Consider the following 24,111-nt stretch of genomic DNA (forward strand, 5'->3'; position numbering starts at 1 on the left):
ACAATGTCTTTTGTTGCTTTTGTATGGCAAGCATCCCTGCTTTATTTGTTTTAAAAATATTTACTTTTAGATCACCTTGCAAAATGAGAAGGTGACACGCTGTCATATACTGTCATACATGGAGATTAAGGTCAAAGTGCCACTCAGCTTGGTTGACAAACTGAGATACCCATGACCTGCTTTCCAGCCTACTTAGCATTCCAAACAGCTCAATGGTACAGGAGCTTAAAGCAAAGCCCCTGCTGACTTTCTGCTGCAGCATTTGTTATTCAGTAGGTCTGCATATAGGGACCATAAGCCAGAAATCAGGTGATCACTAATTTTATGACCTTATTAATGGCAATCCATGAGAAGTCTATTTCAAATAACTTGCTCATTAGCACATAAGACTTCAGTAGCTAAGGAAAGAATATTATTTCATTCTACAGGTTTTAATTCAGCTGCTTTAATTGTGAGCATGGTTTTGTGCTGTTGCTATAACCCCAGGTTTATTCTAGAGAAGCAGAGACTGGGGAGGAAAGGAAGAAGAAAGAACTGAGCCTGAGATGGGCTCCTACTATCAGGGTTAATAAGCAGACTTGGATCATGCATGATCCTCAGATGCTGCTAAGAAAATATCCAATGGCCTCAGTCTGAAGCATTCTCAGTACAAATGTAATTTATCAGTTACAGTAAAGCTTTTATAAACACATAAACACTTTTCTAAACGTGTTTTTAAAAGCAGACAATTTGGGCAAACTTCCACAGGCATAGCTAGCTCATGATTTCTATGAGAACAGCCCCTGTTACTTTTTAACTGCATGCTTTGAAAGCACAGAATTTCTACAGCTTTCCAATTAATAGTTGATGAGAATCTATCATCGATAAGAATTTATTTTAATACTAGGGAAAAACAAATTTTCTCTAAATTTCTTTTGCTAAAATCAAGATGAAACAAATTAAAGTAACCTTGAATGGAAAATTTCAGCTTTAATGATTCTGTTCTGTCAAATTACAGATAATTAAAATCATTACCTTAAAAAAGTCGGCTAGTAAACATTAAAGGTGGTACAATTTACACAGTTCTAATATTTAATGACAGAAAATAAAAGAGGAATTTTTTTGTATCTCTCCTCTTTTGCCAAAATACACTGTTCTCCGAAACCCTGAAGTGAACCAAAACTGTCACTGGCTGTAAATGGGCTTGAAACACAGCCCATATTGAGGCCACAATATAACTTTAACAAAATTTCTTATCAGAAGAGGCATTTTTCAATCCCCTTATAATACAGTTAGAAAGAGCTTGGTTGAAAGTACATTAGTAATTGTTACTTTTAATTCCAAGACATTCTGTCCATCAGTTCAGGTTTTTGACGTAGTTTCTATGATATTATTAAATCAATTGGCAAGTCAACTTTCTCTGTATGTGTCTCAGCAGATGGGCTGTTGGAGGTCCCACCTCACAAATGCTCATCTGGTATACCTGTTTAAAACTTTGATCATTCACATCAAATCTCCACTGTTTTTTTGACTGAATATTTGATTCATGCATATATACATGTTCGGGTGTATATACCCACCCTCTTGCCCATATATATATATATACACATGTATATATATATATATATATATATATATAAGGCACACACACATATAGAGAGAGAGATAAACACCAAAAAGAACCCAGATATCCTGGGTTTGATTTTTATGTTCAAGAAAAGAGCTGTCACTCTGTAGTATCTGCTCATAGCTAACCAGACTGGAAACTCTTCACTCTTCCTGTGTGCAGAGATGTATTGACAGAAAGGTGGGAGGATTTTACATCACCGAATAAACCTGGCTTAATTTAAAGGGAAAGAAGCATGTCAATTATATGACAGAGTGATAGGACACATTAAGGAAATGTCTATCAGGTATGATTAGACATTTAGCTTCCAGGGAGAAGATGCAGCTAGGAACGCAGTACTTTGCTGATTACATTAGTCTAGCTTTTAAGAAATCATATTCTGATGCTCTTATGCTTTTGGAAGACTCTTTGTTAATCTAATATTATATTTTCATATCTTGATAATGAAATCCCTTAAGTTTCCAGAAAAGTACGAAGGCTTTTTTTTTTTTTTTCCTTTTTAATCACACTTAAGAATTTCATAAGAAGTTGTATCTTTTATTAAATGGTCAAAAAACTCCAAGAGAAGAGTATTATTCATTACTAAATTCTACCATGTGTCATTATCTACCTGTTTTTCTTTTGCACAGTAGATGTCCATAGACTCTAGTGAGACTCTTGAAGCTTTAGGTCTCTGCATTGCATGCAATGATGTCTACTTTTAATATTTGCAGGAAAATGCCAAGATGTTTCCCCAAACCCAAAGGCAGCTTTTCTTACTTGCCTAAAATTAATGATAGGAATTTACAAAACATCTCCTTTTCTGTGTAGGAGAAAAGGCTTTTGGAAAACTCAGAAACTTGGACGTTTCTAGAATTGCCTTGCTATGTTTATTTAAAGAGAAGTAATAAACTGCAATTAAGGGTTCTGAGGATTTTGCCTGGAGAACCAAAACCTAGAAAATATTGAGTTATTTTGAATCTCAAAGAGCTGAAATATGGATACAGAAATAAAATTAACATCTGTAGAACTTCACTTTTACTGTTCACTTTTTATGTTCATTTAAAATGAGAAATAATTATCTCCTCATCTTTTAAAACTGATGAAACCATAAATGCTCTGCATTACACTGATGCATGGGAGATTTAGATCTTTTGAGCAAGTCAACCCATTCTATATTTCTAGTTTAAAAGTTTGAGCATCTAACAGAATGTGAATAAATAGTAAAGAAAGTATATCAGTCCAGCTGGGCTTTGGTCATTTCCCACTCACTGCTGTATTTTTGCCGGGGTACAAGTTCAGCTTCCACATCTGTGAACAAGAGAATCTTATTTCAGAAATGTCCTGAAGAACTACTCCTAACGTGTTACTTCAAAAGTGGAAATTTATGTTGAAATAGATCATTCTGTAGATTATACTGCTACTGTGCAGACACAGATACCACTTTAGTCTTACGTCAATGTTCAGGCTCAGGAACAGCTTTCTGCTGAACCTAGCGCTGAACTTAGTGTGACCCTGAGGAGTCATGCATCTCATGAGAGAATTGGATGCTTCACAGGAAATATAAATAGAAACTGTTTGGGAAATGCTGTGTTAATTATTTCATCTTGTTTGAAGGAAAAGCATTTTTCTGACATATTGACCCAATTGAGAGATACTAGTTGGCTGTTAGGAGCTCCCTATTTTTATATCTTATTGTTTAGCAACACAAATGAGTATGTGAATTTTATATGTGTAAAAAAATATATAATTGGAAAATCATACCATGTAAAGTACCTAGAAAAAGCAATCATTTAGTCAGAAGCACTCCTAAATATGCTAATTATTTTACAAGTAAATGGGTTTATAGTTTCATATACAAAAGATTTTTTTTCCTGGTAATTTTAATGAACTCTTCTTTAATAACTCTTAAAGCTCACTCTAGATTTGACGAAGTTTCCTTTGCTGTATATAGATGTCATGTAAAAATAAATAATGTTGAGAGGGCGTTTTAATATATCTGGTTTTAATTCCCATCTCTAAAAATTTTCTTTTTAGTTCGGATATTTGACCTTTAGGATGGCATTTTCCTTTCATTCTGTATTAAGAACAGGTAATGTATTCCAAACAAAATCAATGAATCCCAGACAGAGTTGCATGGTAAAAATGCTCAAGAAATATTTGTATTTAGTTCTGAGATTTGGAGATAAATGTTCTGTAAGTTTGGAGAAAGGAATCTTTATTAAGTACTATTTTTGTGCTAGTGAGATGGAGATCATGCCATAAAATTTCCTCATGGCATTCATCAGTCCTTAGTTGCTGTTACAGAAATTGTTAAGTTTCTATTCTCTAAAGTGCTTTAAAGACACTGTGAGCAGCACCTTTTTCAATATGTGCCAGAGCAAATTCAAGAAATCAGTGGTAACATTTTTGCATTTAAATGTAGCACAGCTGCAGTTCTGGTGTTGTGGTTGAAAGATGACAGAAGGTGTACATTAGGAATAGATAAATGACATATTTTTTATACATGAGCTTCACTGTTTTCTTTGCTCTGGCTAATCCACTCTCTGCCATTCTTGGCTCATCTTTTCTTTTTTTTTTTTTTTTTTTTTTTTTTTTTAGCTCAGTAAGTGTTCTTACAATTTTATTATCAAAATCCACCCTTTCCTTCTCTCTGTTCATGTTCTTGGGGGCAATTTGTCCTTTCTTTCTTTGTATCTAAAATTTGAATGCTTGACACATCATCTTCTATGCTTATGTGTCTCTGCTAAACTCCGGGGGTTTTGCTTTCATCTCTTGTAGAATCAAATTCAAACCCTTTGCCACATATTTAACAATGGGTCTTGCCTCACACGTTTAAACTAATAACTACCTCTTGTCCTTTATCTCCCTTGCTTCACATTACTGGTTTGTTTTTCATTGCTACCCTTCTTGCTTCCTGTGACGTGAATAGTAGTTCTATTACATCCTCGTATTACAAACTCTTTCTAAAAATAATTCCTTTGAGAAAATTCCTTACTCCTTTTGTGTCCCAAACTTCCAGTTCTTACATGTCTGCAGCAATGGCCTCTGAAAGCCTGTAGAGGATAATATTCCTTATAAGCAATCGTATTGATAAGATAGCATGGAAAAATGAAAAGTGATGTGACACAAGACTGACTGGACTGGTGACACAGGTTCAGATTGTCTGACCTGGTTTTGGCTGTTTTCCCTGACCTGCTACATTAGTTTTACAGCTTCAGTTGTTTTAGATGGAATGGTTTACAAAACATAGAACATCAGCTGCCAAAAAAATGACAGAGAGAAATGACTAATGTTCTTTTTTAGTAGAGAGGTTTGCTTTCTCTTTTTTTTTCTTTTCACTTTACTCTCTCAGGCATGGATAATTCTATTCTATATTAAATGAATATGTAGCGGGTCTCCAGATTTTCATCACTAATGAAGACTAAGAGTAAAAAGCCCTGATCTGAAACAAATCTTAAATGATCCTTCCTACCAAAAGAGATATTAAAGGAAACAGGAGAAATCTAATAAATGAAATCCCTCCCATATTCACCCTTGAAATGGCTGGTCTTAGATATGGTGTGCTCTGCAAAGCATCAGTATTCATGCCAGAGTAAACTGAATTAATAGTGCTGAAAAGTGAATTATTTCATAGCACGGATTTTTGGTATTTTCTACTGCAATTGTCATAAAAGAGAAAATGAAAATGTATGAACTTTCTGCCATGAATTATTTTCTTATTTATAGTATTTAACTTCACTAGGCCATCATTGTGCACATCATCTCTGATGGATAAAATATTCTTGCAGTAGCTGTACAACTTTATAATGAAACTTTTTCTACTTTTGATGGATAAATTATTAGAAATATTTATATGGTGGAACAACTTCATTAGCCGTCATTTCCCTTTCTGGTATATTGCATTAGATAGCCTCCATACATACTATAACATAAAATTGTGGGGAGGGAAAATACAGTCGGGATGAAATTACTGATAGGATTCTTTTTAGTTTTGACAGTGGAAGTTTCTTGGAGAGTGGTGGTAAAATACAGTTTATGAAGTAAAAGTTCTGCTTTCAATTTGCTTGAAAATAAGTTAATCTCTTAAATATCAAATTGAAAATGTGATTTTAGAGAGTATCAAAATATGAGATCTTACTTTTTGGGGGAATTGTAAATACTGCTATTAGTTTTAACCTTGAAAATTCAGTTATAAAAGTCAGTTGTTGAGCAAACACCAGACTTTCCAATTGAAACATTTGTGTGGCTAGCCTTCATAACTAAGCAGAATTTTTTATTAACTTTATTCCACTGCTTTCAATGGGATCACTTATTCCCAGAAAATCAGTATTTTCTTTCATGTTGCACAAAGATCTGACTTTTAGAAAGCACAGAAATGATTTAGTAAGAGAGGAGACTCTGTGGCAAGATAGGACACCAACCTAAACTTTAGAGATGAACAGGGAACATGGAACACCTGGGATGCACTGCCTAGGAGACACTCCAACAGCTCAAGGGAACACACAAGTTAATATCCTGTGATTGGTATATGCAGCACAGACCCCTAGGCTATGAATATGGTAGATTTGTACTGGGGTGGTTCTCTATTTTCTTATTTTTACTCTTTTTCTGCCCTTGGATGTCAAATTGTTCTTATGAGAGAAAGAAAGCAAGCAGGGCTAACCAGCTCACTTTCCATTAGGGGTACCTCTGAAAGACTGGTAGGAAGGATAAAATCAGTATTTACCACTTCAACTCTTTGACCATCTCATGTAGAAAAAATCTTGTGTGTTCTTTTCCACTGTTGCTTGTCCTTATTTCTCTTTCCAGTTTAATGGCCAATTTTAAACATAAATCTGCCTGAGTCCTATCCTGAAACTCATAACCTTCAGGTTCCCAGATACAGAAATATATCAACCACAAGGACAAGAGATCCCTCTGGAAACCAGCATAAATGTGATCCCAGGTGGAAGAAAATGAGACTTTTCCCTTTTTTATAGAGCAGATTCTTCTTGCCACAGCCTTGTCAGCATTCAAAAAATCAGTCAGATTTCAAGGTCCATTTAAAAAATTGTTTCATCAAACACTAGAAACAGCCTTAGAATGGAATTTTTTTCTCTCAATTGAGATTCCATTTCTAAGATTTTTGTCCAAAGTATCTACAGATATTAGCCTCCAAAGTATTCAAAGCAGAACAGGACATTTGAAATAACTGGGATATTTTTACTATTTTCATTTTTATTTTCAATCTTTCATGATCAAAAGTCCTTTCTCTGAAATGGTTGGCAGAGGAAAAAAGCATCTTACCAGAGTCTTTGGCACTGTGCATTTATAGGTGATAGAAACAACATGCACTATTAGAGGAAAGGAGCAAAGGTGATGGATAGAAAGGAGATGATATCTTCTCTGGGAATCTTCAGGTATAAGCTGGAAATTTAGATCCTGTAGTCTAAAAGTGGGATTTCCTCTTACAGATCGGTTACTCTGTACAATGGATGCATCCTGCCATCTAGATATAGTCCACTGAACTTGTGATAACCTGCAGTGCATTTCTGATGCTCCATTCAGTGTAAAAGTGATAGATGCATTTTTGATGTTCCTTTTACCGTGCTTTATATGCAGCTGAATGGTGAAAAAATAGTTCAAAGAAACAGTTTTGAAGACGAGTTCACCAGAACCATTGAAATGCATGCAAGAGGATATGCCTGTATACCCTACTAATGCCTTCCAAAGCACAGTTTTTATAAACTCCATAAACTAATAAATTTCAATAATTGGTGGTGTAACCTTGAGTAAATCAGTCACTGTGTTTTGAAGCAGAGTATGACCAGTATGAAATACCACCTCCAGGTCCAAGTAAAAAACCCAAACATTTCAATGCTGTTGAAAGATTATGTTGTATACAATTTTTCATAGTGACATTTTAAATATTATTCAGAGAAGAGATAATTAGGAATTCATGGCATTGGTGAGAAAGATTGGCCATATGTTATTTGAAGTTTCTAGTATAGATTTTTTCACTCTACAGTGTATCTTTAAGTATAGTATTTTAGAGCCCACACTGTCTGTAGGTACCCTTTTTCTCTCTGCCTTAAAGGGAGATTGAAACATTTTTGTTGTACAGTCATGTATCTAAACGAGTAAGACAAAATCTTTGGCCTCTATAAAAAGACCTATTTCTCTGGATAAAGACAATTAATAATGGCAAGAGTCAAAAAGATACCTGCCTGAATTGCCTGAATATTTGTCTGAACCAGAAACACTGTGTAACAACCAAAGAGTTTGATTCAGTGATGAGTATTTCTCTGTAAACTATTTGTTTTTATATGCAATGTAAGTTCACTGACTGTATGATTAAAAATTATTAAGATCTTCCTTTAAAATGTTGTGAATGTTTTTACTTTGGCTTGTCTATTTTTTCAAAGTCGATTTCTGGTTTTTATTTTTCATATAAAAACATAAACCCATGAGAGAAAAATATTGGAAGGTTATTGGTGACGTCAAGGACTGAACAGAAGAAATGATGCTATCTCTACTCTGGTTGTCACTACTCTGCCCGATACAGTTATAAAGAAGTGTGTGAAAGGTCATCGAATCCTTAGTTCTTGGATCTGGAAATGGTAAGCTGTCTTTATGTGTTTGAGTTCTTGATTTTATAGGATTAGCACATCAAATTTAATGCTAAGTAGGACTCTAGGACTTACATTTTTCACAATTTTGGTTCACCTTAAAATTTGGTCTATATTTAAATACAATGTAAATATACACAGTGTAGAATAACTAGGGTAAAAGATTTCTTTTTCATTAAAAATGCAGCTCAGCAGATCTGTGATTAATGGTGACATTATGTATATGCCAATCCCTTCTGGAAAATTGGAGTGATTCTAGACTTTGCCAAGAATTTGACATGCCACCCTAAATCTTTAATCAGGGATGCTGTGACATTCAATGCTGCTTGTATAAATGTGTCAGTCTAATTTTTATTAAACCTCTTTGAAATGAAACATTTCTGGAAAAAAGAAAAATCATGACTGAACCGAACTAATACTATTAATATTTCTCACTGGATATGATATAAATAATCTTAAGTTAACTATGATTTTCACTACACTGAGCACAAACTTACCTAGTAAAACTTTTGAATTGGAATAGAACTCAGAGGAGTGCTGTGTCAAATTAATGATCATGAAGCAACGTTCACAGAGCATTAGTAGTCAGCTTCTGCCTTGGGGGAGACCAGGGAATAGATGCCATTCAGGCATCTGAACAGACTTTCTGTGTTAAAAATCTGTCCTTCAAAAACCAGAAGAACCTAATGGGACTTTCCCGTGACTTCTTCATTGCATGATTCTATTCTGGCCATGGAAAATATATATTGGATTTCAGATAAGGCCCAGAGAAGCCAAGTAAAAAGAATCTTTATTAAACTGTGGTTGCTGCAGATTAAAAGAGCTATATTAGCTAGTAGTTCCAATTCTGACAAGTTTTGCTTATATTTATTATTTTTCATTTGTACATATAGTCTGAGGCTTTTTAAAATGAGATTAGATGCATACTTAAGAAGACTTTAGCAGAATTTAGGTTTCTGGGTATGAGTTAAATTTTCCAATACAGAATGTATTTCTGAATTACTATTTCTATTTCATAATAATGCTATTACTGGTGTTTGTTCAGATTGCCTCTTACATACATTTTATTTGCTTTTCATCCCTGTTCTGGTATTGAAATAGAAATGTAATGAGGTTCTATTCTGCCATCAATAAGTGGTAAATGTTTTACCAATGCCAGATCATCCAGGCTTTAATTCTTAGTGCTTGTGAGAAAGTAATGGACCCCATCATAGTTTACATATTGATTTTTATTTGTTCTGGCATAGGACACTGGGACATGCTGGGTTGGGGGAGTTGCTCTATAAACACAGAACAGAAACAAGCTCCATAGGATAGACAAGGTACAGGCATATGCACAGAGTAAGCATAAGGCTAGGAGACAGTGCTGGTCAGTGTAATAAGCAGTGGGGCATTTGTGCATGCTCTGAATCTTCTGAAGTTTTACGGAAAATATGGTACTGAAGAAAAAAAAGACATTGTCAGACACACCTAAAATATTAATGGAAGAGAGGGTGAGTTTTCTCTTTTTATATAGCCAAAGCTTCCAGTCAAGTTGAAAGGAGAAAGGAACAATTTCTTATGCTGTTTCTCCCAATGTTTTCAACAAGAAGTTGTACCATGTACTCTAATACCTTGAACAGCTCTGGATTGTAAAGCTATTTACATGCTCTTACTTAATTAACCCAAAACTGCAGAACTGCTGGTTTTTTGTCAGCATTCTTTCCTACCTGGAAAGTGGGTACAGTCATAATCCCCAGGATCCTTTCTCAACAATGAATAATTAGACGTATCTAGTGCCAACAAATATTGTTGTTCTATATTTTCTTTGGTGTGATGCTGTGTCCCAGGATAGGCACTGCAGCACTTCTACCCAGACCTAGTATTCACCTCTGCTGCTGGATGGGAAGAAAAGGTACGGCCCAGGATTATATTCAGAAGTACAGGTTAGGCTTTAAAAAGACATCAGGTAATCTGGAGCTTTCATGGTTCCTGTAGATCCAAGGGTTTTTCTTAAAAATTGGTACTTTTGTGTAACTACAGACTTTTTCTATTTAATGCAAAGAAAATTCCTATTTAATTTCCTATAGTCATATTTCAGAAATAATTATGTGATAGCCATACTCTCTGAAATATTTAATATAGAAACACAAAATATTTCCATCATTATAGAGAAAAAAATTTCAATAGAGAAGAGGATTTGGGGTTCCTAAGAGAGCAAAAATATGGTTTATCTTGTATAAGGTCTAGTAAGATGCTAACTTTCTTATCTGGTAGCTGGATCTTTAATCTTATCTATCCAGCCGTTATTCTTATAATGTACCCAGTCATCATTCTTCTATCATCAGCAAGAAGTTGTTATATCCAGCAATGAACTGAAAGGAGGGGTTAAAGCAAAGGGAGAGCAATGAAAGATGGAAAACACAATCTAATCTTTCTTACAGTTTTAAGGCCCCTTTTGCCATGTCACTGAAGTCCTAAACTTAGTCACAAATACATTCTCTTTGTCTGTGCTTGAGAAGAGATTTCTGTAAATTATACTGGGACAACTAGACAAAATAGCAGCCTGCCCATTTGTTCTTCCCTGCCCCCCGCCCAAACCGCCGCCCAGTTACCCTGACACTTGGTTAATTTACGACCTTCAATGTAATTCACAATTAGATGAAGGATGAGGGTGCTTTAACATAGCTGCTGAGGGCACTATACTGTTAAATGTTGCTGGGGACACTGGAAGAAAATATTGCTCATCAAGATAGTTCTTTTTCCCCTCACAGCACTTTTATGTTTGTGTTTGTATGTAATTGCAGAATTTTGCATCTTACAAGTATCTCCTGCCTAAACTGAAGAGGCAGTTGTATGAGTCATATGGCTCCTTTGGGGAAGAGTGGAGAAGATTGACTATGGACAAATAGTATTGATTGAGTATCGAACACTGTCTTGTTTACTCCACTTGAAATATTTAAGTTGCATTAAAAGTATGCTCCATTTGGACACTACTTGGAGTTTGATGACCAGTTGGGAAGCTGAAGTTAAAAAAAGGCAGACTGATATGAAACCATTTGTTTGCTGTCTGAAGACAGTTACCTCCAGGCTTTAAACACACAGCAAAAAAGAATTCTGGACACAATAATTCCCTTACTGAAAATATGAGGAATAAGCTTACAAATGGGGTTTCTGAAAAAGCCAAATGAGAAATCAGATAAAAATACAGAGATAAGTGTTTGATATTAAAACTCCACATGATTTGATCATGTTTGATAAAATGTTCAGCAACTGAGGAAAAGTAGCACTTACATTTTTCTATATTATAGAAGAGAATGAACAACAGGATTAAAAAATATAGAAATGACTGGGAAAAAACGATCTTTTACTGTAGTGCACATAGTAATGTTTGCATTCTAGGATGAAAAAGCAAAAAATTGGAGAGCCCTTTCAGTCATGCTAAAGACTGTATGATGATATACCAACCCCACAGTGGTCCCTAGTTACTGCAGCAGTGTGGTAAAGTCATATTTGCTATTCATATCCCAGCAGTAAAGTGAGGAAAACTTAACCTGGTCTTCTGGAGGCAAGCTGTCTATAACCTTAGCATATAGAAAAGGAAAAAGGGATGAGAAAAGCTGTAGAGTCTTCAAAGTTGCCTAAGGTGCCCTTTATGGCAGAATGATTCCTAGCCTCAGAGCAAAACAACTACTACCTGATCGATGCATCACATAAATTGCTTTACTCTGTAATCTTACAGAGAATTGTTTAGTTCATAATTTGCTTTTGAAATGCTTTATTTTACAGCACACCCATAACAGTAACTGCCATAACTTAAATGATGTTTTAATATCATGAGATCTCATTATAACACTCTGCTTATTCAGTTTTTGCTGATATGTGAAGTAAGAATGCCAGCTGTTCTGGTTGCATTACTGGGTTCATGGATTACTAAAAAGAAAATTAATATACTCATTATTCTTTTTTTCCTATTGAGTAGCATTTAGAGGCTCTAGTCAGAATTACAGTCTCATTATTATAGATGTTGTATAAACATTAAAGATGCCCTTACATGGTAAACACAGTGTGCTGTTATTGTTTAGTTTAATATTGAAACAAACTGAGCTTTGTTTATAGTTTCAGAAAGAGAGGTCATGTTTAAATGTTGTTCATATTTAACTAATACATTTAATTCAGTTATCCAAAACCTGCATAAAGACTAATAAAATGTATATCTTAGATCTAAGATTAGACTGAAAACTCTCTAATATGTATTTCAATGATTTTGGATTGACAGCCTAAATATTGTATTGCATACTGATCTGGGGGTGGGGAAATGGAAGTAAAACAAATTGTTTTCCATCACAAAACAACACTGAATGTAGTAGCACTATTTTATTTACAGCATAGATGTTTATTTAATAAATTTAGAGGTAGCAACCTAAAGAAAATTGAACCAAGTTGAAAAAAATGCAGCATTTCATCACATACTGAAAGAAGAATGTGTGCAGATATGTTGCAATTTATTGAAATGTACTGTATTTTTATATACATTGCATACTGCAGGCAAGAAAATTTATCTTTATATCTTATGTTATTATCATATGTGTCAAATAGAATTTTGGTTTTTCACATTTCTAAAAAATATGGGCTCATTTCAGGAAGGCAGTTATCACTCTATATGTATGTTTGCCGTATTTATTTTAAAGTCTTAACCATCATCTCATCTTGACTTTTCTTGGAGAGGTAGAAAGAAGTGACCATCTTTCTCACTGTTTAACAGAGGAAACTCATGAGCAAATTGGTAAGATCTCTAAAGATGATTGTATCATTAGCTCATCTGGAGTGTGCTATCAAGAAAAAAAGGGTGCCATGGAACAGCATTCTTGCCATGGTGTACTAGTAAACATGTGGAATGAACACATTCTTGGAACCAGAAACCTCCCCATGTAAAGAAGGGGCTGTAAAAGCATTGTCAGTGATTTGAAGTAATTCAAACACTTTTAGCTCTGCTTCTTAAAAAACATTTCTAAATCAGGAAGTTATGGCAAAATGTCAGAATTCTTTGCAAAGGGGAAGTTTCAAAATTTTGCCTAAAATTTTCTTATAAAAAATTTCCAAAGCCCTTATGCTATCATTACAGTTTAACAGTAACAAACCTTAAATAGCAAATAACTCTCTTTGATTATACTAAAAAAGAAAGATAAGCAGGTCTGTTTCTTTTCAGTTATTGGCTACAAGAAGAGAAGCTTCAAGTTTATTAGCCTGGGGTTGGAAAGGTCTCTGAGGATTGAGTAACAAGTCAATGAAGTGACAGTATTTTCCAATTTTTGTAAGAATCTCTGCTTTTGAAAGAAAAAATATTGTTCCAGATTTTTTGATAGCTACCTTATTTTGTAGGTATTTTTAAAAAGTAAGTTTTAAAGTGAAGATGAGAAAATAGATTATATGTTGTTTTTTCTCATTTTGCTTTCTGTCGCACATTTTCATATAAATTTTTTTTATATAAATGCACTAAACTTTGAAATTATATTTTCGTAAAAACATTATGTCATACAGGAATAGCAGTTAGCAATGATCCCTTGGAAAAAAAAGTGCAATTTGTTTATATAAATTGATTGCTCAGAGGAACCCAAGAACTATAAAATAAATACCCGTAATGTTACATGAGATAAATGCAGCTTCTACAGAAATCATTTTCAAAGCTTAATTAGAAATTGTTATTTTTGACAGATATGTCTGGCTTGAATTGGGAAATGTAATAAAATATCCAGACTAGAACTTAGACTTTTTCCTTTACCCTCTGAGACATGCCTTTAATGGGAATGGAACACATACAGGGTGGTTTTTTATGCACAGACAGAAAAGACTCTTCAGTGTAGCAATCTTTTAATATTAATATATTTTCTATGGTTTAGTAGTGTATTTGCAGAACAACATGTAACATGTTACTGCAGTGTGTCCCAGAACCAACTCATCACATTTAGCAACAGTCTGTGACCACAGTCGCAGGGATGGCCAGTATGGACCACAGAAATGTATTTCCTGTATTCAGCTGTTCTTTTGACATTATTACATCCTTTAACCCTTTGTCAACACAAACTCCAACTATTTTTGTTATATAGCATAAGAGAAATGCCAATAATTCAGTTGCAGGGGATTCATTCGTATCCAAAAAAATTAATGTCATTTAGTAACGCCAAAAATTGAAGTTCAGCATGGAAGATAAAAATCCAACATCAGGCAATCTTACAGGCCAATCATTTTGTCAAAGGTTATTCATGCAATAATGTATATGAGCATAGGTCTCAACCTTCATAATTATGACACAGCTCTCAGAACCTATAGTAAATGTTTTAATTGTAGAAAAATTCTATTTTGGGAGCACTGCAGTAAGTCTTGCTATAGCTCACTGTAACAAGATTTGGGGTTTTTACAAAGATCGATTTTATGCAACACACAGATCAGTCAGAGCTCAAATGGTGAATAAATTAAACCCATGTTGCACTTTAATGTGATGTGATTGCTGATTGACAAGTATTGCAATATATAAACATTCAGTTCTCAGCCACCAGTTAAGATCCAATTAGTGAGAGACGCCTCTGCCCAAATTAAGGTGCGAACAAGACCATATGCCAAAGTCAATAGTAAGGGTTTTATTTAGCAGTAAATGTGAGGTAGGGAGAAGGAAATCAAAGAGAAGGAAATAGAAGAAAGAGAAAGAAATAAAAGAGGGACAGGGAGAAAGTGCTAAAAGGAGAGAGAGAAGGAGAGAGAGAGAGAGAGGGAGAGGGGAAGGAGGGGGAGACAGAGAAAGGGAGAAAGAGAGGAGAGAAAGGGAGGGAGGGCAGTGAAGAGAGAGGGAGAGAGGGACGCAGAGAGAGAGAGAGAGAAATCAGACTATCAAGAGATAGTCACCATCAGCGTCCTATTGGTCCTTCTTCACCCTGGGCTTCTTTGTGGTGGGGGTCCCAGAGACATTCCTCTGGAGGATACTGTCTTTATACAGCCCAAGCTCCAGGTATCCGCAGCGATGTATTCCCATAACTTGGGGTGACCTTTGCTCGATCGGTGATATGTGTATGAGCACTTATTTCCTTTCACAGTTTGCACCAGTGGGAATTCTTGTCCAGATACGTTAACTAGGATATGCTTACCAGATCTCGCTTCTGCCAGGGCTGGAATTAGTGCCTTCCTGTCTCAGATTCCTCCCTTCTGCGCTTATCTCAAGCTGTCACTGTGGAACCTTATCTTATGTCATGTTCCTTCTGTGCCCTTGACAGTGTTTGAGACAGGTTAAGTCCTTACAATACTTCTATTTGTTATTTCCCTGTTTCTTGCTAATGGCTGATCCAGTTAATCCTTACCTTCTGTCATGATTTCTAATGACAGGAATTGCCTGACAGGTGCACTTGCAACAGGTAATCTTGGAGGCACGTAAATTTGATCTCATCCAGCCAAATAGTTCCTGTCTCTACTTATTTCCTGTTTCTGAGCTTCAGGGTTAGGGTGTTTATTTGCTTTATTTTCTTTTGTTTTGGATTTGTTTTGGATGGTTGGTTGGGGTTCTTTAAAGGAATACAAATAGGTTCAGAACAGAAATGGGAATCAGCTAGAATAGTTAATTTTCATGTCTTTTATCATATTATTTGCTATCCAAGTGTCTAGTTTGTTTATTAAAACACCTTGTCCTTCCGGGATGCCTATCAGAAATGTTGACAAAATTTGTCTCTAAATCTGAGCCCCAAGTTGCTCATTTTCCATTTTGTTCACCTGATTCAAACCCCAAAAGGTGTATAGCCTGGCTGTATTAAAAAATTTATGTAGATTATGTTATATTTCAATAGGCAAACACAAAACCTGGTAGTAGCTACAGCTGCTCACTGGTGTGTTGATGATATCCTATGTCCTGTTATGGTTGCTTAGATGTTCAAAAGAAAGTTGACTTTGAAGGTTTCTAAAATGGTGCCTTTTATGGCAGACAGGTAAAGGCATGGGCAAGCAAAAGGCTGCTGTCACTTTTGGCTGAAGACCAAGCAACTTGGAAAAATTCAGCAGAAAGTTTGAATTGTTCACTCTATCATTTAGAGTGGAATGAGATGAATAGTCAAAATTCTTTTCAAGTGATCAAAATTCTATACCATGATAAGCTCGACATGCTGAAGATACATTTTATGTATTCGGAGTTAAAATATCCTATTCAGAGACTTCTGGCAATGTCTTTGGTGTTGCTGTAATTTCAGCATCACCTGACAGCTGTAATAAAGATCAGTGAGTTATTGCAAATAAGTTGCTTATCATGTAGCTTTGCACTGGAAGAATATTTAGTGAAATTAGTGTCAGTGTTACTGACAGTGAAGCCATTTGGCAAATCTAGCAGGAAATTTAAAAACTAATATAGAAATAATATATGTGGCTCTCCCTCCTTCTCCCTGTAGTGTATAAACCTGAGGACTTTCATATCAGGTAAGTCTAAATCTCCCATCTAATCTAAAATAAAATTTAATAATTAATCAGATATAGAAATATTGATATCGCTCCTAAACTCCTGATAGCAAGCTGGCCAGAGTTACTATTTTCAGATAAACCTTTAACATATTGTCTTTGAGCAGTACTTCTTTCCTATTTTCTGTGAGCAGCTGGATGGCCATGCAATACAAAGGTACAGTTTCTTCCATGCTTGTTAAAGATTGTCTATCCTTATCTCCTTTAGATATCAGAGTACAGTTTGGTCTAAGTGGAGAAAATTACTGCTTGTCTTTGTTGCATCAGGGAAGATCAGTGTAGACTAGAAAGTTTCCAAGGTTGTGTACCAAGTACAAAAGATGAAACTGGGAGTGGGGGGAGGCAGGAGTAGGAGGGCTGAGGCACTTAAATCAGAGCGGACAAGCGGGAGAATGATCCATACTAGTCAGAGGTCACCAGGAGGCTGCTGCTGTCTTTGCCTTCATCTTCCATTTAAGTCTGCACCTGATGTGTTGTCTTCTTGATGCATCAACATGTTAAGGAATGAACCATCTCAGCAGGCTTCAAAGGTCTTCCTCTCTGCTCATTACAAAAATTGGATAATTGCCTGTCCACTAGATAATATCAACCACCATGGATTAGCCAGGCAAGGCAAAGAAATGCTCTTCACCTGTGCTTTTGAATGTATCTATCCACTTCTCTGTCCAATCTTTATGTCACATCAGGACAGGAATTAAAGCTCTAAATTATAATAAGATTAGGCATGCATTTTGCAGGGGAGGGTATTTTTATTTTCTTATTATTTGTTTTGTGCATTTCAGGTTTTTTAATGTATTACAAAATTACCTGATTAAATAAGGTTTAATTATACTAATGTCAGGCATTCAGTATCAGATTTCTTGCTTTTCAGAATACCTTCAAAAAAGTATAAAAAGGATTTAAATAAATCCTGATAAAAACCATTCTAGCAGAAGTTTGCTTAAATTTAAAGTCCATGTGTTTGCTTCTACATTTCAAACCTAAATAGAACAAGCAGTTTCCTTTTAGCATTCATTCTGGGTTTATTTACAATCTGCTGAGAACAGAAAAAAACCTTAGAGTGAGTTGCCTTATCTTAAAGAGTGGGCAATGGAGCCAGCATGTAAAACTGTATATTAGCATGTCAGTCAGAGTGTTATTGTACTCCTCCAAAATAATAGGTCTACTTCGAACAAGACTGTGATTTATGATTTGGAATCACAAAAATTCTTTTTCTAAGCCAATAAAGAAGACATCTGGGAAGAGCAGATCTAAGCTTACTCAAAATGCAGAAATTTTATCTTTTATAAACTCAAATTATCTGCTTTCAGTGCTGAAACAGTGCTTCATAATGGCAAAAGGAACTGATCACAGGTGTACAACAGCCTGACTTAATCACAGACTTCACTGAAAGTGTGCAGGAGAGGTTTTGTAAATGTGGCATTAAGAATAACTGGTGGTTGTCTTGTTTTGGTGTGAGCAAGAAAACAAATTCAAGTAAATGTAAATGTAAATGATGGTTCTTAGATGGCAGCTCCCATTACATTTATGTCTAATATTAGTAAATATACTTCTGAGAAAGTTAAGGAGCTGTGAATGCTATTGATTTCAGAATTTAGTTAAAGCTTTAAGAACCATGGGATTTGTCACATACAGAGTAAACAAAGGCAAATTGAAAGATCTCCACACGCGATGGAAGTCAATGTGGTTGAAACTGAAGCTGCAGAAGGCAGAGCAAAAACACAAATGACAACTCTCAAGAGTTCATGAAGTTATCAGATCCTGGCATGACATTTGGTGACGTGATTTTATATGCCTGCTTTGTGCTGAGTGTAAGATCTGGAATAATAAATCAAAGGATGAGGTTTCTTATTCCAGCATATTTGACAATAAAAGTTTTATAGACTTGAGTTGAGCCAGGAAAACACCCTGCAACATTTTTGCAAATATAGCACAAAACATAGGAACTACATATTCTGAGATCTGTCTCAGTGCATTTGAACCTCTTGTTTTTCTTTTCTGATGACCATGTCACAGAATTCCTGCTCATCCTCTTTATATCATGCTCACCATACTTTCTTAGGAAAAAAAAAGAAGAAAGCAAATTATACAGAAATTTTTGGTAACATACTATCAAACCAACTTTTGAATCAGAGTGGAAGTATTTTGCAGAAGATTAAACTCACACTGAATTTGTCAATGCAAAATGCTAAGTCTTGTTCTGTTAGCTTTGTAGGGGATTTACCTACTGAATCCAAGTACTCACACAGCTGCGCTAAGACATTTCAAACACAGCCTTCAGCATCACTTTAGTGGAGGAGGCAAAGAACTGCCTATCAGAAATTGCTAGCTTGGCACACACTGCAATCTCCAGCTATCTTCAAGTAAGGACAGGATTTCTCTTTGAAAGAGGTATTTCCATTAGTGATGAATGTTGTAATGGATTTTTCTGTATGAGTAAATGGGCAGCTTGTGTATGTAATTGTATATCCTCAGTATCATTTACCTAAGCTCAAAATGTGTAATTCGTTTATTGTTTTTTAAATTATTTTGAAGCTGTGCCAGAAATTAGAACAAAAATTGGAACTACCATAATATTATTTTTAATATGGAGTGCACATATAACTGGAATCAAGACATAATTCAAAATCATTATAAATAGCAGCTTAACACTGAAATGTGCTGATATGAAAAAAATTAAGTACAGGATTAATTACAGAGAAAAATAAAGTGAACACATGCAGTAAACTAATTAGATGTGAACTTGTTCATAGAAAAGAGAATGTTTACCCTGTCCAGAGACAGATTTAAGATCTACTGATAATTTAAAAATCCTGCTAATGGTCCTAAAGGACATTAAAAGTTCCTGCAAAATATTCCATCAAATTATAAGATTCAAAATACAGGAAACTGCATGTATTTTCCATTCACTCTGGAACCATGTGCTTCAGCAGTTATTAGATATAAAAGCTATATAAAGCTATAGCTTCTGAACGGCACTGGCCTCACAATATTTTTGCTCTATGCTAGTTTTCCTGTAACAGATTGGATTTGGTAATGAAACCCTTCCAGGTTATTTTTGGGCTTTTATACCTCTTGTACCAAAGGGAAATTAACTTTTTATACGATCAAATGTCATCAGGACAACAAATTATGTGACAAATATTCACCTGTTCTGTTTCAAGTGTCCATCCTTGGAGACCTTTGATGGGTAATTTATGGGAAAGCTAACTTTAAATGAAGAAGAAATGTAGAATTATACCAAAGGTTGGGTGTCAAGTAGTGCACATCCAGTAAGAGAACTTGCTGCCAGGGTAATGGGGAAAATACAGTAAGATAAATGAAATGTTTCAAAGTTTTCAAAAGGCATGTAGCTGTCAGCTTTCTGGTTAGGTTTAGGTTTGCTTTAGAAAATTATTGAAATTTGCCACAACCCAAAGCTGGTCATCCCTTCAACTCTGTGCAAAGTGTTCATCAATGCAATCCCAAACTCACTGCTCTAAGCTGGATGTCTAAGAGATTTCAAAGCATTAAATAGAACAAGAGTCCAAGGGTCATGGCCTTATCTCTGATCTCTTGTTTGAGCAAGAGGGAGGTAAAGGCTATTCCAATAAGTACATGGAGCCTCTTGTCTGTACAGAGAGAGAGACGAGAAACGAGAAATGGTCTCTAAGCACAGAAACAACAGTTGTCCCTGAGCTTTTTTGTTTCAAAGAAGGATTGATTTTTTTTCCCACCCATCTGTGTACTTTATATACATATATATGTTTCAGGAACAGATGAGAACCATGTGAAACAAGATAATTCTTTTTTTCTTCTTTGCTATGCTTTATCCATAAGATCTCCTTCCTTCCTTCCTTCTTTCTTTCCTTCCTTGCTTCCTTGCTTCCTTCCTTCCTTCCTTCCTGTTTTTCCATTTGTGTTTAACTTCAGGCCAAAGCCAAGACCCACTGATTAGACGGAGTGTTTTTGTGGGTTTCAGAGACACCATTTTTTAAAAATCCTTAAGACAGCACCACTTACAGAGAGTGTTCCAGATCCTTTAGGCTGTTACATGATGGTAAATTTTATAATTTACTACTGCATAGGGCGCTAATAAATGCTTCTCTAATAGGTGAATACTTTTATTCCTAGAATGTCGATTACTATAAGTGATTCAGAAATCACTTATAGTTATGTATAAGGAAGTAATTTTGAAAATGAGCCTTTGGAGTGCATGAAAACAAAAAGAAATGCAGTTTGCTTAGGAGGTGCTGATGAGATCAAAGAAGTCCAACAGAAAATGGAACTCTTGGACTTGACAGGAATAATTTTGTTAAGTGTGAGCAGATACGACTCTCAAAAAGAGTAAGCATCTAAATAAGAGGCATTTAATCTTACAATAAAACAGTGCTTGAAGCATTTGCAAACATTCATCACATCCTTTCAGTATGGGCAAGGAATATTTTAAGATAGATTGTCACTTTCCTTTCTGGCAGAATTCAACTTATGAATACAAATGGCCTCTCTATCTAGTTTGCTAATAGTAAAAGGCTAGAGGATGCCTTTGCACCCACTGCTGGCTGAAAAAGAACATGCATGATGAGGAGGTCACAGGCTGCTTCGGGGTATGATGTTTCATGTGGAAACAGTTAAATTTATAAGTTTGACTGATATCAGTTCCTGGTTGATACACCACAGCTCAGACCTTCATTCGTGTGCATTCTTCCTTAGGTTCACTTCTTCTCAGGAATTTATTTATTTTCTGAGCTCAGTCATGTCTTTTTACTCTCAGGCTTTCAGTAAGCCTTCTACTTCACTTGTGCTTGAAGTAAAAATTTTCTTCAATATTTCAGGAGTCCTACAGTGTTTCTACTGTCCTATTAAACTTCAGGTGCTGGGGAGGTTGGCCTTTATATTTTGGGGTGGGTTTTTTTCAGTCAAAATGTAAGCCTTCCTCTTCTGTATGATTTTTGAAATTTTCCCCAGTGTCTGAGGAAAAAAATCTTCCAGACAGCTTCAAGCTTCTTACTCTTTCTTTTCAACTCTGTACACAACACATACAAAAGTTTCTGTCTCAGCCTTTTTTTTCCCTCTTTGGAAATAAAGTCTTCAGAAACACTGCCTTTTTTTTTGCTTGCCATCTAGTTGTCTTAAACACTCTTTCATTTGAAGTATCTAGGTAGAGCCGAGTCTAATAGAAATGTCTATTTTTTTTTATTTGCTTTCAGGTAAGACTTGATTATCCCATGATGTCTTGCATTAAAGTTTGAACAATAAAGGATGATGCTGTCTACACACTGAGCACTGTGTGCTAAGGTAGATGTCTAAGGATTTGATGTGCCTGATGTGCAAACCTTTCTGAGATCCTCATGAACGTCACATACCTTCTGTGTCCCCAGTTCAGAAAGCATGCTAGGAAACTACACATAGCATGAACTCAGCAATGCTGCAGCAGTGTGATTAGACTGTGAGTCCTGTATTGGGAAAAGTGATCTTTTAATTGCTGATTTGAATTCAGAAATTACACAGAAAAGCATTGTACCAGGTGTTTTAGACTGTGAAATTAAGAGAGGAGCATCTGCCAACTACTGAAATAAAAATGGGCCATTCTTATGCCTGTAGTTTTACTGAAAAAGGTATGTTATCGATTTCACAACATTGCCATGCTGACTCCTGTGTACATAAACTCTAACTCAAAATATCACCAATTAGAATCAGGACATAGACACAGACAGTTAGTTATCTCATATAACCTTCTTCAGGAGAATGGATTTTGGCAGGTCAGTACACCTAAAATTGTTCTGTGGTAAACCCCTGGTTTTGTGAAAGTGATCTGTTCCATAAAGTTTAAGTCGTCATTATTAGTCATGTCACTTTCTTGGTTGGTGATCAGCTGCCAAATGTTGGAGTGACATATATTCATCTCTGGGAAGTGAGACGAGTCAGTTTGGGTGAACTGGATGCTCTGCTTTTCTTCAATTGCTTTAAATCAGGAAATCAATGACTATAAGAAAAAGCTCAGAAAATGCTTCTGAGACAACCATTTTCTCCAGAAAGGGCAGTGAGTGATGCATGCACCTGCAGCAGAATCCAAGTTCATGCAGCTCCTGGCAAAAGGAACTCCAGAGCCTGGCAAGTTCAGTGTCTGCCTAGGGTCATGAAAGATGTTTTCAGGCCTTTATGTAGGCATTTAGTCCTGTATTTCCTGGCTTTGTGCTCTGTGAACTCATAATGGGTAGCACAGAGTTTAACTTCACTCTGTGAGTCCTCCTAACTCTGTCTGGTTATGTTGCATACCTTGCTGTCACATATCTTTTCAGACTCTTTTCAGGCATCCAAGCTGATGACACCTAGGCAGTCACAGCTCCACCTTGCTCAGAATTTTACTGGGAGCCCCATTATTGGTGGTACTTCACATAATTTTGATATTCTGAAAATGGTGAAAAAAGTAATGGTTTCAGTACAGAGGAAGAAGGATCAAGTTTACAGGTAGAGAGGAAGCACTGGAAAATCCTGGAGATTTCATGTAAATATTCAACACATTTTGGATCCCAAATTAATAGCTGATAATCAAATGATTAGATTGTATTCAGTTTAAGTAAAATTTTTTAAATAGTGCAAAGTTTCTAAAATACTAAGCAAAGAATTTTATTCAGACATTAGATTTTTTGAAAAAGGAAAACAACTTTCAGTGCAGACACTCTGGAAAACATAGTAAAAAATAAATAAATCATATCATCATGAAAAAAAGAAACAATACTAAAGGAACATTTAATTTCCTTATGTATACACAAAGAAAGAACCCATACTGCTTTAATCTGGGGTTGGATTGGTTTCAGTTGGCTCCAGTGATGTATCAGGACACAATTATTTGCGACAGATATGAATTTCTTGTAGGTATTTTATATAAAAACACAGAGAAGTGACAAGAAACCTAATAGGTATTTGGACCACAGCAGAAGTTTAATCTAGCTTTGAACCACATTTAGTTCTGTAGGAGTGTACTGCACTCATCCCTGGATGAGATTTAGTTATTTTGTGCACAGATTATGATATCACCACAATAAGCATGACAAATGCTCCAATTTGAGCAGGAATCCTGTCTGAATGTTAAAGATCACCTTCTAGGCATGCCTCTGGATTTCTAATTTCCTAACCATACTCATTATGAAAAATATATGAGACATCAGCAAATCCATTTTTTAATAAAGAGCAGGAAAAGCATCCAATTAAAATTCTCTGAGAGAAAGGATTTTAGCCTATAAACACTCAGATGCATGTGCATCCACACAGACCCTTTCTCCATTCCAAAATTTTTAACTGTTTTGTGTCCCTCTCCAGTAAAAGCTCCTCATGGGGGTCCTGACCAATAGTGTGTTTTGTCAGGTGCTCATAAAAGTATTTACTGTACCATCTCTGTAGATCAAGCAGGTCTAGTCTGAAAAATTGAGTTCAATGTAACATGGTGAAATGTGGAGATATTTTCTG

Source organism: Corvus cornix, chromosome 4 (assembly GCF_000738735.6).
Source record: "Corvus cornix cornix isolate S_Up_H32 chromosome 4, ASM73873v5, whole genome shotgun sequence".
Classification (NCBI taxonomy): Eukaryota; Metazoa; Chordata; class Aves; order Passeriformes; family Corvidae; genus Corvus; species Corvus cornix.